Source organism: Saccopteryx bilineata, chromosome 7, assembly GCF_036850765.1.
Source record: "Saccopteryx bilineata isolate mSacBil1 chromosome 7, mSacBil1_pri_phased_curated, whole genome shotgun sequence".
Lineage (NCBI taxonomy): Eukaryota > Metazoa > Chordata > Mammalia > Chiroptera > Emballonuridae > Saccopteryx > Saccopteryx bilineata.
In genome coordinates, this window is record NC_089496.1 from 92,714,978 (window position 1) to 92,728,927 (window position 13,950).

General features: G+C 41.5%; 1 protein-coding gene and 1 non-coding gene across 2 annotated transcripts in view; both read left to right on the forward strand.

Annotated features, from left to right (window-relative positions):
* The window catches only part of SORCS3 (sortilin related VPS10 domain containing receptor 3), a 620,103-nt gene that overhangs the window by 368,683 nt on the left and 237,470 nt on the right, over window positions 1-13,950 (forward strand). The window lies entirely within an intron of this gene.
* On the forward strand, window positions 4,105-4,180 carry TRNAS-GGA (transfer RNA serine (anticodon GGA)). Its single transcript has one exon. It is a non-coding gene; the product is annotated as a tRNA-Ser (tRNA).

Sequence of the window (13,950 nt, forward strand, 5' to 3'; positions counted from 1 at the left end):
ACCAGATGGTATGGGCTTTCCCTGTTCATTTTATTGGTAACCTGATGAGTTGGTTCTTTTTTTTTTTTTAATTTGGATATTGACAAATTAAAAGCAAGGCATAGATAAATATGTGATTAACCCAATACTAGAGGCTAGTAAATGCCAGAGCCAAAATGGAAAATTAATTGTATTAAGAAAATCTGGGGAAGGAAGCAGAGCTCTAACTGTGAAAGAAGAAATTCAAGAAGGGGAGGAACATGCTGGAAATGTGAATTGTGGCTTTTTATGCTCCTAGCGGTAAACAATAAACTCTGGCCCGCGGCACATCCCAAAGAGATATTATTTAGGGTCTCTGCCCTCAGGAAGCTCACAGTCCAGGTGGACATAAAACATTTCCAGGAGGTATAATTTCAACTCAAGAGAAAACCGAAAGATGGTTCTTCTTTGTGAAAAGGGCAGTCAGATGAAATATCACACAGAAGCGTGTAGATGTATGTTGTTGGCAAGGCCTGGCAGAGATCATGGGGAAATGAAAACCATTGATCTATTGGAGTTATCGGTCAATGATGAATTTTTTTTCAGTCTGATATTTTTATGATAGCACTTTTTTCCTCAGTAAGTTTTTTTTTGGGGGGGGGGGCGGCTGGTAACCAGAAGTGATACTAAAGGAAAGGTTAGCTTTATTTCATGATCTATAACAGGGCTCTGGCTAGGAAGGAAATTAACTAACCTTTCAGAAGATCATAAAATGAAACCCCTTTTCCTCTGGTTTCCTATTTCTCAGTTTTTGGAAGCAAAAAGAGACTCTTGGAGTGTAAGAATTGAAGGGATATTGAAATAATAGCCTCTCTGTTTACAGATGAGAAAACTAGAGGCTCCATAGTTTTTCCCAAAGTCAAACGTAACTTGTGGCAGAATCAGAATGGAGTCCTGACGGCTGCTCTGCTGCGGTGATAAGAGCACTGACTCGGGGTCAGAGGTGCGGGGCTAGAGCATCTCTGCTCTCTTCTGTGCAACTTGGGAAACTCGTTTATCCTCTCTCTCTCTCAGTCTCTAAGTTAGCATGGGTGGTAATAATACTTCACAAGCCTCTTAAGGGGAGTCTGTATAGACACATAAACCTGCTTTGTAAATTGTAAGTCACATACGAATAGCAGAGACTATTATTAATTCTTTCCTACACTACCTTTTTTTTTTTTTTTTTCTGAAGCTGGAAACGGGGAGGGACAGACAGACTCCCGCATGCGCCCGACAGGGATCCACCCGGCACGCCCACCAGGGGCGACGCTCTGCCCCTCCGGTGCGTGGCTCTGCTGAGACCAGAGTCACTCTAGCGCCTGGGGCAGAGGCCAAGGAGCCATCCCCAGCGCCCAGGCCATCCCCGCTCCAATGGAGCCTCGGCCGCGGGAGGGGAAGAGAGAGACAGAGAGGAAGGGGGGGGGGTGGAGAAGCAAATGAGCGCCTCTCCTATGTGCCCTAGCTGGGAATCAAACCCGGGTCCCCCGCACGCCAGGCCGATGCTCCACCGCTGAGCCAACCGGCCAGGGCCCCTACACTACCTTTTAAAGATGGTGGAAAATTTTTAGTATCTCCTATTTTTCTGCCTGCTTCTGGGTTTCTTTCAGAGGTGAAGGATGCAATGTGGATTAGATAACAAGACAGAGCCAACCAAACAAGGTATTAGAAATAAAATTTGTGTTTTTCTTTTCGGATCAGATCTATTCAAATTGAGAGAGGACATCTCATAACACTCAGCCACGAACCAAAATTACCCTGAAGATTATCTACCTCTTAGAAGCTTAAAAGATCAGGAAACTATAGCTTTAAGTCGTACTCTAGCTAATATGTGAGTTTCCACTGCATTGCCCCAGCTACTCTTGCATTCAATAAACATGAAGAATTGCACTGTAATAGCAACCAATGCACCCAGACACACACTTTAATTAAAGGAATACATCACACAATAAAATGCATTTAAATGAAAAATCTTTCTATTGGAAACACACTTTCTATTTTTTTCTTTCTTTCTGTGGTACTTTTCTGATGTTTAAACACTTATAGGAGAACAGGAAGGGCAAGCTAGGGTCAAGGTGAGATTTTCCAGGGATGATGTTGGGGGCGATGGCTGACTTGGCCCAGGTAGAGTATTAGGTAAATCTTGTATGGTGACAACTAGTGCAAACAACATGTACTGTGACCACACAGGCATGAAACTGGTCCACACAGAAGATGCTGTTGAAGGACATCTTAGTCTCAGGAGAAGGAGCAATGGCAGGAGAAAAGCGGAGGTCAAGCTAGAAATGAGAAAATGAACACACATTGGGGTTGACATTGCACTTGGTGGATATCTGGCCTGACAGTTGTATGCAAGTCTGACTGCTATTGTCCTTTGAATAGGAAACTGCTCCAAGGGGCCATTTGTGGCTCCCTATTTCTGTGGCGGTATTTTTTCTTATCAACCTTATTGAAACAATAACTTCTGTACCATAAACTGCATTCATTTAAAGTGTGCAGTTCAATGAGTTCTGACAGTTGTAAGCTTCTGTAAAACCTTCAGAAAGCTCCAAAATGTTTCTGCTCTATTATAGATTTCTCATGCCCCTTTACAGTCCATCCCTCCCCCCCACCTCACCCCCAGCCCCAGGCCAACACTACTTTGCTTTGTATCACTATAGATTAGTTTGCATTTGATACAAATGGATCATCCACTATGAGCTTGTTTTGTGTGCCTGTGCTCTTTCAGTAAGCACAAGGATTCTCAGGTTCCTCCTTGTTGTTGAGCATTTCAATAGCTTTTTCTTTTTTATTGGTTATGGTGTTTTAAGATGCACACAATTCTTATCTTTATTGCATGACTACAACTGCTGGGTCTGGTACCCTGGAAACTATGTATAGCTGAGCTGAGGTCATTTGTCAACACCTGTTAGGGCCGTGGGGACTGCCCTAGTGACCGGCAGTGGTGATCAATATTTCTAAGTCCAGGTTGCACAATGGGAAATTGAGGACTTCCCCTCCTTCCTCCATTTTCTTCCAATTTACCTTCCTCTTCCCATCAATATTTATTGTATGCTGACTCTGTCCCAAGTGCTGCTCCCAGTGTCTGCTTATATCAAGAATCAAACAAATAATCAAAAGCCAGACAAAAATCCCTCCCATTCTGAAGCTGGTCAAGTCTGTCAAATGAAAAAATTTCAATGAATTTTAGAACATTTATTATTATAGTTGGTCTTACATAATTACCAACTATTGCAATACTTGGTATAACAATAATAAATACTGTTAGTTGGCCATAACTGCTCTAAGGAAAATGATACAAGGAAGGGGAACAGGGACAGCCAAGATGGGAGAGCTGGAATGAGCCTTAGGATACCCGTGCTTGAATTTCCCAAGACCGTTGCCTCCCTTAAACAGTTTATTTCAATTCTCTATGGTGTTTGGTTCTGATGTCTGAACTTAGACCAGGATGTGGAGAAGCTTGAGCAGGTTCAAACAAAGTCCCTGTTCAAAGTGAAGAAGAGTCATGCATAGAAGGAAATCTGAATAGTCTCTTAGACAGTGGGTGGCTTGGTGAGAGCCTGCCATTTTTTTTTCCACTTATGGTATTGAAGGACTTAATGATAAAGGTTCTAAAGAAGTATGAAATTCAGTGGAGGTGGTGCTGGGTAAGTCTACATGGAAAGGAGATAAGCAGGCCTATTCCCATTAAATAGTGACCTGATAAACTTCTAGTCACTTCCCCTCACAGATCTAAAAAAACATTTAGGTCTTCATTTATACTGTTTCTCTCTTGTCTTAAGCAATTCTATTTCTCTTTTCCTCCCTCAATACAGACACACGTCTACAAGGTTACTTCCAAGATCCACCAGTCAAGTGTATAATTAAATCGACCTGTTGGGATATTATTGTCCCAAGAGCAAAAAACTGGACTAGAGGCCAAGTGGACACTATGAAGATATTTATGTTGAGGCAGTCTCCTGAGTTGTTAATTTCAAAGTATTCAGAGAGATATGACAGATGATTAAAATGTTGGGGTTTAGAGTCAGGCAGTCCCAAAGTCAAGTTCTGCTTTTGCTCATAGTTATATTTCTACTAAATAATACTCTGTAAAAAGATTATAATGTGGCCCTGGCCAGTTGGCTCAGTGGTAGAGCATCGGCCTGGAGTGCAGGAGTCCCGGGTTCGATTCCCGGCCAGGGCACACAGGAGAAGCACCCATCTGCTTCTCCACCCCTCCCCCTCTCCTTTCTCTCTGTCTCTCTCTTCCCCTCCCACAGCCAAGGCTCCATTGGAGCAAAGATGGCCTGGGCACTGAGGATGGCTCTGTGGCCTCTGCCTCAGGCGCTAGGATGGCTCTGGATGCAACAGAGTGATGCCCCAGAGGGGCAGAGCATCGCCCCCTGGTGGGCATGCCTGGTGGACCCGGTAGGGCGCATGCAGGAATCTGTCTGACTGCCTCCCCATTTCCAGCTTCGGAAAAATGAAAAAAAAAAAAAGATTACAATGTATTTATTTTATAATGTGAAGATTTAATGAGATAAAATGAATTCAGCAGTGCTTGCAAAAGGGAATATATTATGACTGAGTTTGGTTTATTTATAGAATGTAACATCATTTAATGTTAGAAAATTCTAAAAATGAAATTCACTAGATTAAGATTTTAGGAGAAAATTTACACTAACATCTCAGTTAACTAATACAAATTATTGACTAGAATTCAACACTCATCAGCAATTGACAAAAAAAAAACAAAAAAAAAACAAATAGAAAAATTTCTTCAAACTAGGGGAAGATGAGTGCTTCTTTAACCTGAGAAAGATTATTAATCAGAAAAATACAATGAGAATTATTTTAATTGTAAAATATTAGAAGCATTTCTTTTAAAATCAGGAGTATGACAATGATATCCTCTAATGTAGCTTTGAATCAACATTACACTTGGCATCTTAACCATCATAATAAGGGAAGAAAAGGAAAGAAAAAATTTATTCTCTGTAGATAATAAGGTTCTCTACATAGAAGATGAGAAACTGTAGACAAATTATTAAACTTAATAAAGCTTAGCAAAATCAAATGGGTTTTATTTCTCAATAATAATGAGTTAGAGAACATAATTAAAAATATAATTTACATGGTGTAACTTGTTCTTCCATCCTACAAAAAGAAAGTTTCTCTTTACAGAGAAAACTTTAAAACTTTATTAAAAGTCATAGAAGGAAACTAAACTAAATAGATAAATATACCATGCATACTTACTAAAAGCCTCAATAGCCGAAAAATGTCAATTTCTTACAAGTTGCTATTTCAATACATTTCAATCAGAATAGCCTTAGGTGCTTATAGAAATTTATCAAGCTGACTTTCTAATGCATAAAAAACACCAAGGGCCCAGAAATAAGCCAGATTCACTGGAAGGGGAATGACATGTGTGCTGTTGGGCTAGGCTGGAGAACTTACCAGATATCAAAGGTTACAGCTTTATTCTGTACTCCTGTTCAGCTTGTATACATACCTATGGCATGAGCAAACTGGAAAGTGCTACAAAATAGAGAGCCCAAAACATATCCCTGCAAAACATATGCGGCAACTTGTTATATATAGTTAGGATAGCATAACAGTGGGTAGAGGATGTGCTATTTAATTATCATACCAGAATCATTGTTGATACATAGGGAAGAAATACATTTGAGTCTGAAATTCTTAACATATACAAAAAATCCCAAATGGTTTTAAGACTAAATATGAAATAGAAATATTAACTGTTATGAAGAAAATTTTGAAGACTATATTTTATACCTTATAATAGAAAAGCATCTTTTAATTAAGAAACAAAAAATGATAATTGTAAAATGCATGCATTCTACAGTGTGTCCATAAAGTCATGGTGCACTTTTGACCAGTCACAGGAAAGCAACAAAAGACGATAGAAATGTGAAATCTGCACCAAATAAAAGGAAAACCCTCCCGGTTCCTGTAGGATGATGTGGCAGCATGGGTGCATGTGCAGATGATGACATAACACTGTGTATACAGCGGAGCAGCCCACGGCCATGCCAGTCGAGATGTGGATGGTACAGAGGAAAGTTCAGTGTGCTCTGTGGCTCACTAAATTCAAATCCATGACCAAAGTGCAACATAAATATCGGCATGTTTATAACGAAGCACCACTACATAGGAATAACATTACTTGGTGGGATAAGCTGTTGAAGGAAACCAGCAGTTTGGTGGAGAAACCCCGTTCTTGTAGACCATCAGTCAGTGATAAGTCTGTAGAGGCTATACGGGATAGCTACCTAAGGAGCCCTAAAAAATCTGTGCATGAGCCCACATCGAACTGCACTGAATAGGTATGAAACTGGGAGAGTTTTCCTTTTATTTGGTGCAGATTTCACATTTCTATCGTCTTTTGTTGCTTTCCTGTGACTGGTCAAAAGTGCACCATGACTTTATGGACATACTGTAGTTATAGTAATGAGAGGTTATAATGATGAAGACTACTTGTTCATTAAAATGTTTAATTGGTATTTGAATATATAAGCCAAAACTTGGAGAAGGTATTTTCAATGTGTATCTGTCTCACAAAATAAGGATCTATTTTATATAGGGAAATTTGCTTATACAAATTTACAAGCAAAATGGACAAATTAACAAAATATTTGTTAAAACAAATAAAAAGGGCCCTGGCCGGTTGGCTCAGTGGTAGATCGTCAGCCTGGCATGCAGGAGTCCTGGGTTCGATTCCCGGCCAGGGCACACAGGAGAGGCACCCATCTGCTTCTCCACCCCTCCCCTTCTCCTTCCTCTCTGTCTCTCTCTTCCCCTCCCGCAGCCAAGGCTCCATTAGAGCAAAGTTGGCCTGGGCGCTGGGGATGGCTCTATGGCCTCTGCCTCAGGCACTAGAATGGTTCTGGTTGCAACAGAGCAACGCCCCAGATGGGCAGAGCATCGCCCCCTGGTGGGCGTGCCAGGTGGATCCCGGTCGGGCACATGCGGGAGTCTGTCTGACTGCCTCCCCGTTTCCAACTTCAGAAAAAAAAATGAAAAGGCATAATATTTAAGAGGAAGCACTAATGAAAAATAAACATAAAAATAATGTCTCATTAGTAATCAGTATGATTAATACATGATGTAGTTTCTTTTTTTTCTTTTTCTTCTTTTCCAAGTGAGAGAAGGGGAGATAGGGTCCAATGCTCCACCCATCTTGGGTCAATGCTCACAACTGAACCATATTTAGCACCTGAGACAGAGGTTCCATGGAGACAACCTCAGTGACCAGGGCCAATGTGCTCAAACCCATTGAGTCATGGCTACAGGAGAGGAAGAGAGAGAGAGAGAAGGGATAGAGAGATGGAGGGGTAGAGAAGCAGATGGTTGCTTCTCCTGTGTGCCTTGACTGGGAATTAAACCCAGGACATCCATAGGCCCGGCCGACGCTCTACCACTGAACCAACCACCAGGGCTGTAATTTCAAGTATGAAACAAGTTGAGGTTCAATGGAAATAGAATCCTAGTACATCTTGAGTGCCAACTTAACTTTGAACAACCAGTTCGGAAAACAAGCTAATATATACCTTTGACGTCAACTAAGTACAAATTTTGCCATGAAATAATCTAATCCTGTGTATAAACCCTGGGGACATGCTTTCTGGGAGAACTACAAATGAATGTTCATACACAATTTCTTATTATAGCAATAAAGCTGGAAGTCACTCAGTATCCATTGACTGAATCAATCAATCAATCAATCAATCAATTAATTGTGTTAAATCAATACAGTGGAATGTTATTCAGCCATGAAAATCAACCAAGACTGCATTGAACAATGTGGATGAATTTTGGAAAAATGATTCTGGATGGAAAATAATATCACCAAAGTTGGCTTTATCTAGTGTGAAGCCGTTTTTGTAAATTTCAGAAGTAAACAAATGCCTAACAATATTGTGCTTAGCCTTATGAGTTTGAATTATTTTTAAAAGCAAGAAGACAAAAAAATCAGTTTTCTGGTGAGTGCTTCCTTTATAGATTCAGAGGGAGCACACAGTTTACTTCAATGGAAGAGGTGAGATTCTACTCCTTAACTTTCGGTAGTGGGATCACAACAATTTGTTACATTGTGCTTCCTCACTTAAATTTATGTTACACATTGGACATTACAGATATCACACATATATTTGAAAAGAATAAAATGTTACAGGACTTTTAAAGCATGAAAACATAGACCTGAAGAAACTGTAGAGCTAAAAAGTTCAGCATTAGGTCTATAGTCTAATTGCTGAATAACAACAAAATAAAAATGGCTGCCACTTTTATAACTGTAACTCTTGTTTCAAGGGATGATCACTTTTTTTGTGCTCGCTCTTATAGAAATTGTTATCTTAAAAGATGAAGGCTTCCCTGGCTGGTTGGCTCAGTGGTAGAGCATCGGCCTGGCATGTGGAAGTCCCGGGTTTTATTCCCAGTCAGGGCACACAGGAAAAGTGACCATCTGTTTCTCCACTGCTCCCCCTCTTGCTTCTCTCCCTTTCTCTCTATCTTTCTCTCCTGCAGCCATGGCTCAAATGGTTTGAGCAAGTTGGTCCCAGGTACTGAGGATGGCTCCACGGCCTCACTTTAGGCACTAAAATGGCTCAGTTGCTAAGCCACGCAGCCGTGGCCCCAGATGGGAAGAGCATCACCACATAGGGGGCTTGCCAGGTGAATCCTGGTTAGAGCGCAAGTGGGAGTCTGTCTCTGCCTCCCTGCCTCTCACTTAATAATAATAATAATAAAAAAAGAGATGAAGGCTGCTGAGGGCTCTGGATGGCAGACCCACGCTGAGGTCAGTGCTACTCCTCTCTGCCTTTCCAATTTCCTGGCATCCCTGGCAAAGGTTTCCTTGTCTCTCCACTCAGTGTGTCTGTGGGTAATGGCTTACTGGCCTGCTCACAGAATAAATGTTACTCTGAGTTGCAGAGGAAAAGGAAGTTTCCTAAAACAACATATGCAGTATTATTAATCTTGAAAACTGCCCAGGGAAAGATGTGTTTAAACTGATTTGACTCTTGGAATCAGGGGAGTAGTGCTCTCATTTGGAGGAAAGGATTGTTAACTTTGATGTAGTGGGAGAGACTTCATTCTGTCTATTTAAATAGTATGTTTTGTTTGTTTTCTCATGCTAGGATTTTTTTTTTGTCCCGTGACTTTGGGTAATAATCAAGGTTATTTGTTGTTGTAACGAAGGGTAACTATTTGAGGGAACCATTTGCTTCTTCTGCTGGTCTCTGCATGAAATGTTTGTTGTATTAGGGTGTGTGTAGCAGGGGCAGGGTGGGACAGTCCGCCACAAGGGCAGTCACGCTGACCGGACTAGAAACCCCGACCTTAGCTGAGCAGTCCTATTTAACTGATTCACAGGACTCCGCGAGGTGGGCAAGAAGTAGGTGGTTTTCCACTTCTAGCTGGAATCTGCAGATTCTGGAATTAAAAAGAAGCTCAGTGAACCAGTAAGTGTGGTAGGATCAGCCAGACAACAGGAGGTTGCTAGGTGTTATAATAAGTGCTTAAAGCATGGACTTCTAGACTACACAGTCCAGTCTCAGAATAGGGAAAGCAGTCGGGGGTTTTATGGACTTTATTATTATTATTATAGCTTTTGAGAAAAGAACTACAGTGGTAGAAAATGCGGGAAGTACTAGCACATAGAATGTTGTTCAGTAAATACCGCAATTTAAAAACCACAGTCCTCCTTAATTTCATTTGTTTTATGAGGATGGATCTTTCTCTGTGAGGCTCCAGTCTGTATCTCCTTAAACTTGTTCACGCTTTTTTGTTGAGTCTAGCCATGCAACTGTTTCCTGCAATGAAATTGAAGTCCCTGATTAGCAGGAACTGCACTGAGATCATTTTTTATATCCCCTGCAATGCCTAATAAAAATTTCATTAGCTGGAGCACAAAGAACCGACCTCCAACCACTGGCCTCTTGCAGGAAGTGTTCACTGGCTAATGCAGCTACAGAATCTGTGCTTCTCCCTGAAGTTTCCTTCTGTGTGATGCAGGGTTATGTGTGGTTACATGTTGTGTAGCGTAAAGGACATTCTGGCGGAAGTGGCAAAAGTCTTATCTCAAACTGGCAGAGGTCAAGGGAAAGTTATGAATGAAGGAAGCTGTGGATTTAAGGGAAGACCTGGGTTCAGGCATGGTTGACTTGGAGAACTCAAACCATGTCAGCAGTGTTCTCTTTTTCTGCATCTTTCACCTGTTCGGTTTTTCTGACATTGTCCTTGTTTTCAGGAAACTTTGCCCCCCAAGTGGCGAGATGGCTGCCAGCAACCCCAGGTCTCTGTCCAGTATCTCCGTAACCCCCTGGCTCCTTTACCAGAGGGTCGTGGGACTGGCTCCAGTTGCTTCAGATTTTGCCACATACCCAACCCTAAACTAATCACCAAGGCCACCACACTTGGCTAAGGCCTAGATCATCAGGGAGACAGTAGGGGACAGTCCTACACAGATCTCCTGAATGAGTTGGGGCAACAGTGGTCCAAGGGAAGTTCAGTGTGACCGGAAGACGTAGGAATGTACGTGGAACCGGAAGGCAAGGAATATCGGACAAGGATGTCTCATGTTATGTTACATAGAGACATGATTTCACAATTTTCTCAGCTAAATTTTAAGATTGTTACAAGTGAGGCTGTGCTTTCCTTTTTATGTTTTTCTCTCTTATCTTTTAAAATAAAATATATGGCCTTGGCTGGTTAACTCAGTGGTAGAGCATGGAGCTGGCAGGTGGAAGTCCCTGGTTCAATTTCCAGGCAGGACACACAGGAGAATTGACCATCTGCTTCTCTCCCCCTCCCTTTCCCCCTCTCCTTCCCTCTCCTCCTTTTCTCTCTCTCTCTCCCTCCCTCCCTCTGTTCCCCTCCCACAGCCAGTGGCTTGATTGATTCAAGAACATAGGCCTTCTGCACTGAGGATAACCCTGTGGAGCTTCCACCTCAGGTACTAAAAATAGCTTGGGGCAAGTGGCCCCAGATGGGCAGAGCATTGGCCTCAGATGGAGGTTGCAGGGTAGATCCCAGTCAGGGTACATGGGGGAGTCTATCTCTGTATCTTCTCTCCTCTCACTTAAACACAAACAAACAAACAAAAAAACAGAATATACAGTAATGATTCAATGCAGACTCATGACCTACCTGAGCGTCACCATGACCTTCATCTTCCTATGCTGTGCTGTCATTGAACCATTGTTTATAGATGATTCTTCTCTTCCTGAAGGGCTACCAGCTCACAGATTCCCCTTTAGAAAGGATCACTCTTCCTAGTCTGAGCCTCCAGGGCACTGATCACCTGTACCTCCCTGCCCCAGCACAGTGTCTAACAATGTAGTAATTACTGCACCCTCACACCCCCACCCCTGGGAGGCCATACACTGTGAATGTGCAGAGCATGTATCCTGACATCCACATGCTCAAAGTGCACTGAACAAAGCCCTGTCATTGCTGGATTCTCAGATAACATTTTTTGGCTGATGCTTGATCCATAAGCGTATATGTACACCCACATGAAATTAACCAGTCAATTGAATAAATATCTCTTCTGTGTTGTTTTACAGAGTTCAAGCACTGTTTTTCCTTCCTGAACTCTGACACATTCCCATTTTAACAATGAATAATTCTAATAACTAGTAATTATAATAATGTTCCCTGAGATGGGATAATTTCAGTTGACTCACTTGACATATCTATATAAACATGCACTGGATAATATAAAGTGCATCTTTGTGGTTTTGCCCTTACAAATATTAGGAGGCAAAATTTGACTGATTTTTCCTGATGTCTCTTATCTGCTTCAGAGATTACAGTTAAGAGGAGAAAGCTAGGACAGACATTTTATAAATTTATAAGATACTAGTTTCAGCCCTGTGTTTCTGAGCTACTAGATCTAACAAACAAGCAAGTAAACACACACACACACACACACACACACACACACACACACACAGTTCATCCACAAAAAGACCAAGATGAAACATAAACGTATCTTGTTAATGGAAAGAAATCATTCTGAGAAAACTACATCAATGTATGGTTCCAACTATATAACATTCTGGAAGAGGCAAAACTATGGCAACAAGAAAGACATCAGCGGTTGTCAGGGTTGGGAGGGTAGATGAATGGGTAGGACAAAGAGGTTCTTTAGGATAGTGAAAATCTTCTCTATGATACTGCAATGATGGATCCAAGTCATTGTGCCTTCGTCCAACCCACAGAATGTACACAAAGAGCAACCCTAATGCAAACTATGGACTTGAGCTAAGAATGAATACTATCAGCTCATTAAGTGTAACTAACGGACCACGCTACTACAAGACGTTAATAGTGGTGGAGAGGGAAAAAGGGTCTGTGGAAACTCTTCATTTGTACTTCCGACTCTTTTTGTGGAAACCTCAAACTGCTCCAAAAAAATTAAGTTAAAATAATAATAAAAGATAAATTAAAGTCTATTAATTTTTCAATCTTAACTTAAATAGTTAAGATACTAAAATATAGTTTAATTGTCAAGACATGACCTCTTAGAAATTTGACCCAGAAAACCATTTGCACATGTTGGGAGCCTGGAGATAGGATATTACAAGTATCACAATGGTTAAGTGGATTGGATGTAGACTAGGTAAGTGGGAAATGGCAGTCACTTCCTCCGGGCACTTTTTCCAAACGTTGAGCCTTTAAAATAATAATTTTCATGGTGCCACAATAATCACTATGTCTGTTATAAAAAGACTTTAGAGGAGACAGCATGAAAAAAAGATTGGACCGTCTGCAGGGAGGTGGTCCAAGAATGGCCTGGTTTTTCATATACTCCCTTTTCTACCAAATAATGACACAGGTTAGGGTACTGGTTAGGGTACCCTCTCTCCCCACCTACAGGGTGTTCCACAAACTCTCCCTGGTGAGACACTGGGTTTTCTCACCAGTGTCAACTCAACAGAATAAGAGTAAAACCAAAGCTGGTTAACAAATGGGTCTATTTGTTTTTTACTTCTGTCACTGACTTCATGGTTTTTATTACTATGAGTAAACCAGGGCTGGCAATGGAAATGCATATGCAGATTGATTGTTTAATCTCTCACATCCTATCTACTTGGTCTAAAATTGCTTGGCCCATGACAGTGGCTGCCTCTGAGCTTCTAGCCACAAGAAAGAAAGAGAGAGACTTCCCAATGTTGGTTGGAGAAAGGGGGGCTGCAGTGGTGGGGCCACCTTTCTGAGTTAGGATAACAGCTTCCGGTCTTCCGTGTCTTGGCACTGATGGATTGAGTCATTGTTTTTGGCATTGCAGCATTTTTTTGTGCCCGGGGCTGTAGGCATAAAACTGTTTGAGTCAGAGGCTGTGTTCCATGCCATCTTGCCAATTCTGTGTTTTCAGCATTTTGTCAATGCAAAGAGTAAGAGCAATTGTAATTGAGGCTGTCTTCCTATAAATCATGCCACAGAGTGAGCACATCCAGATGATGGGTCCAATAGAAACTTTTGTCCCTTGCCTGGGGACAATGGGGTGGGGTTTGGAAAATCAGTCTGAGGAATCTCTGTCTCACTGAGCAATAGAGTAAAGAAGAAATGGAAAAGAAATTCTAAGTTTCTGCAAAATTATGAACTCTGGCCAGGGACAGAATCAAAGGAGACGAATAGCAAGAGATTTTCAAACTAGAAAACTCAGAATTAGAAGGGCAATTTCACATGCAGCATGGTTCCAACATGCTCATCTGGGCAGGCAAGGAGCTGGGGAGGCTCTATTGCAAGGGGAAGCCAGCCTCCCCTTCCCCAGCCTAATTATTTCCATCTTTGTGATTGGATGCTGTCGTGGAAACACTGTTAGAATATAGTGTTCTTTGGGCAAGAATGGTGAAGTCAAAATGGAAGACAAAATGGCAGAAGGGGACATGTATATCCACATGTGACTCATGCTCCATATGTGATACCTGATAACAGAAAACT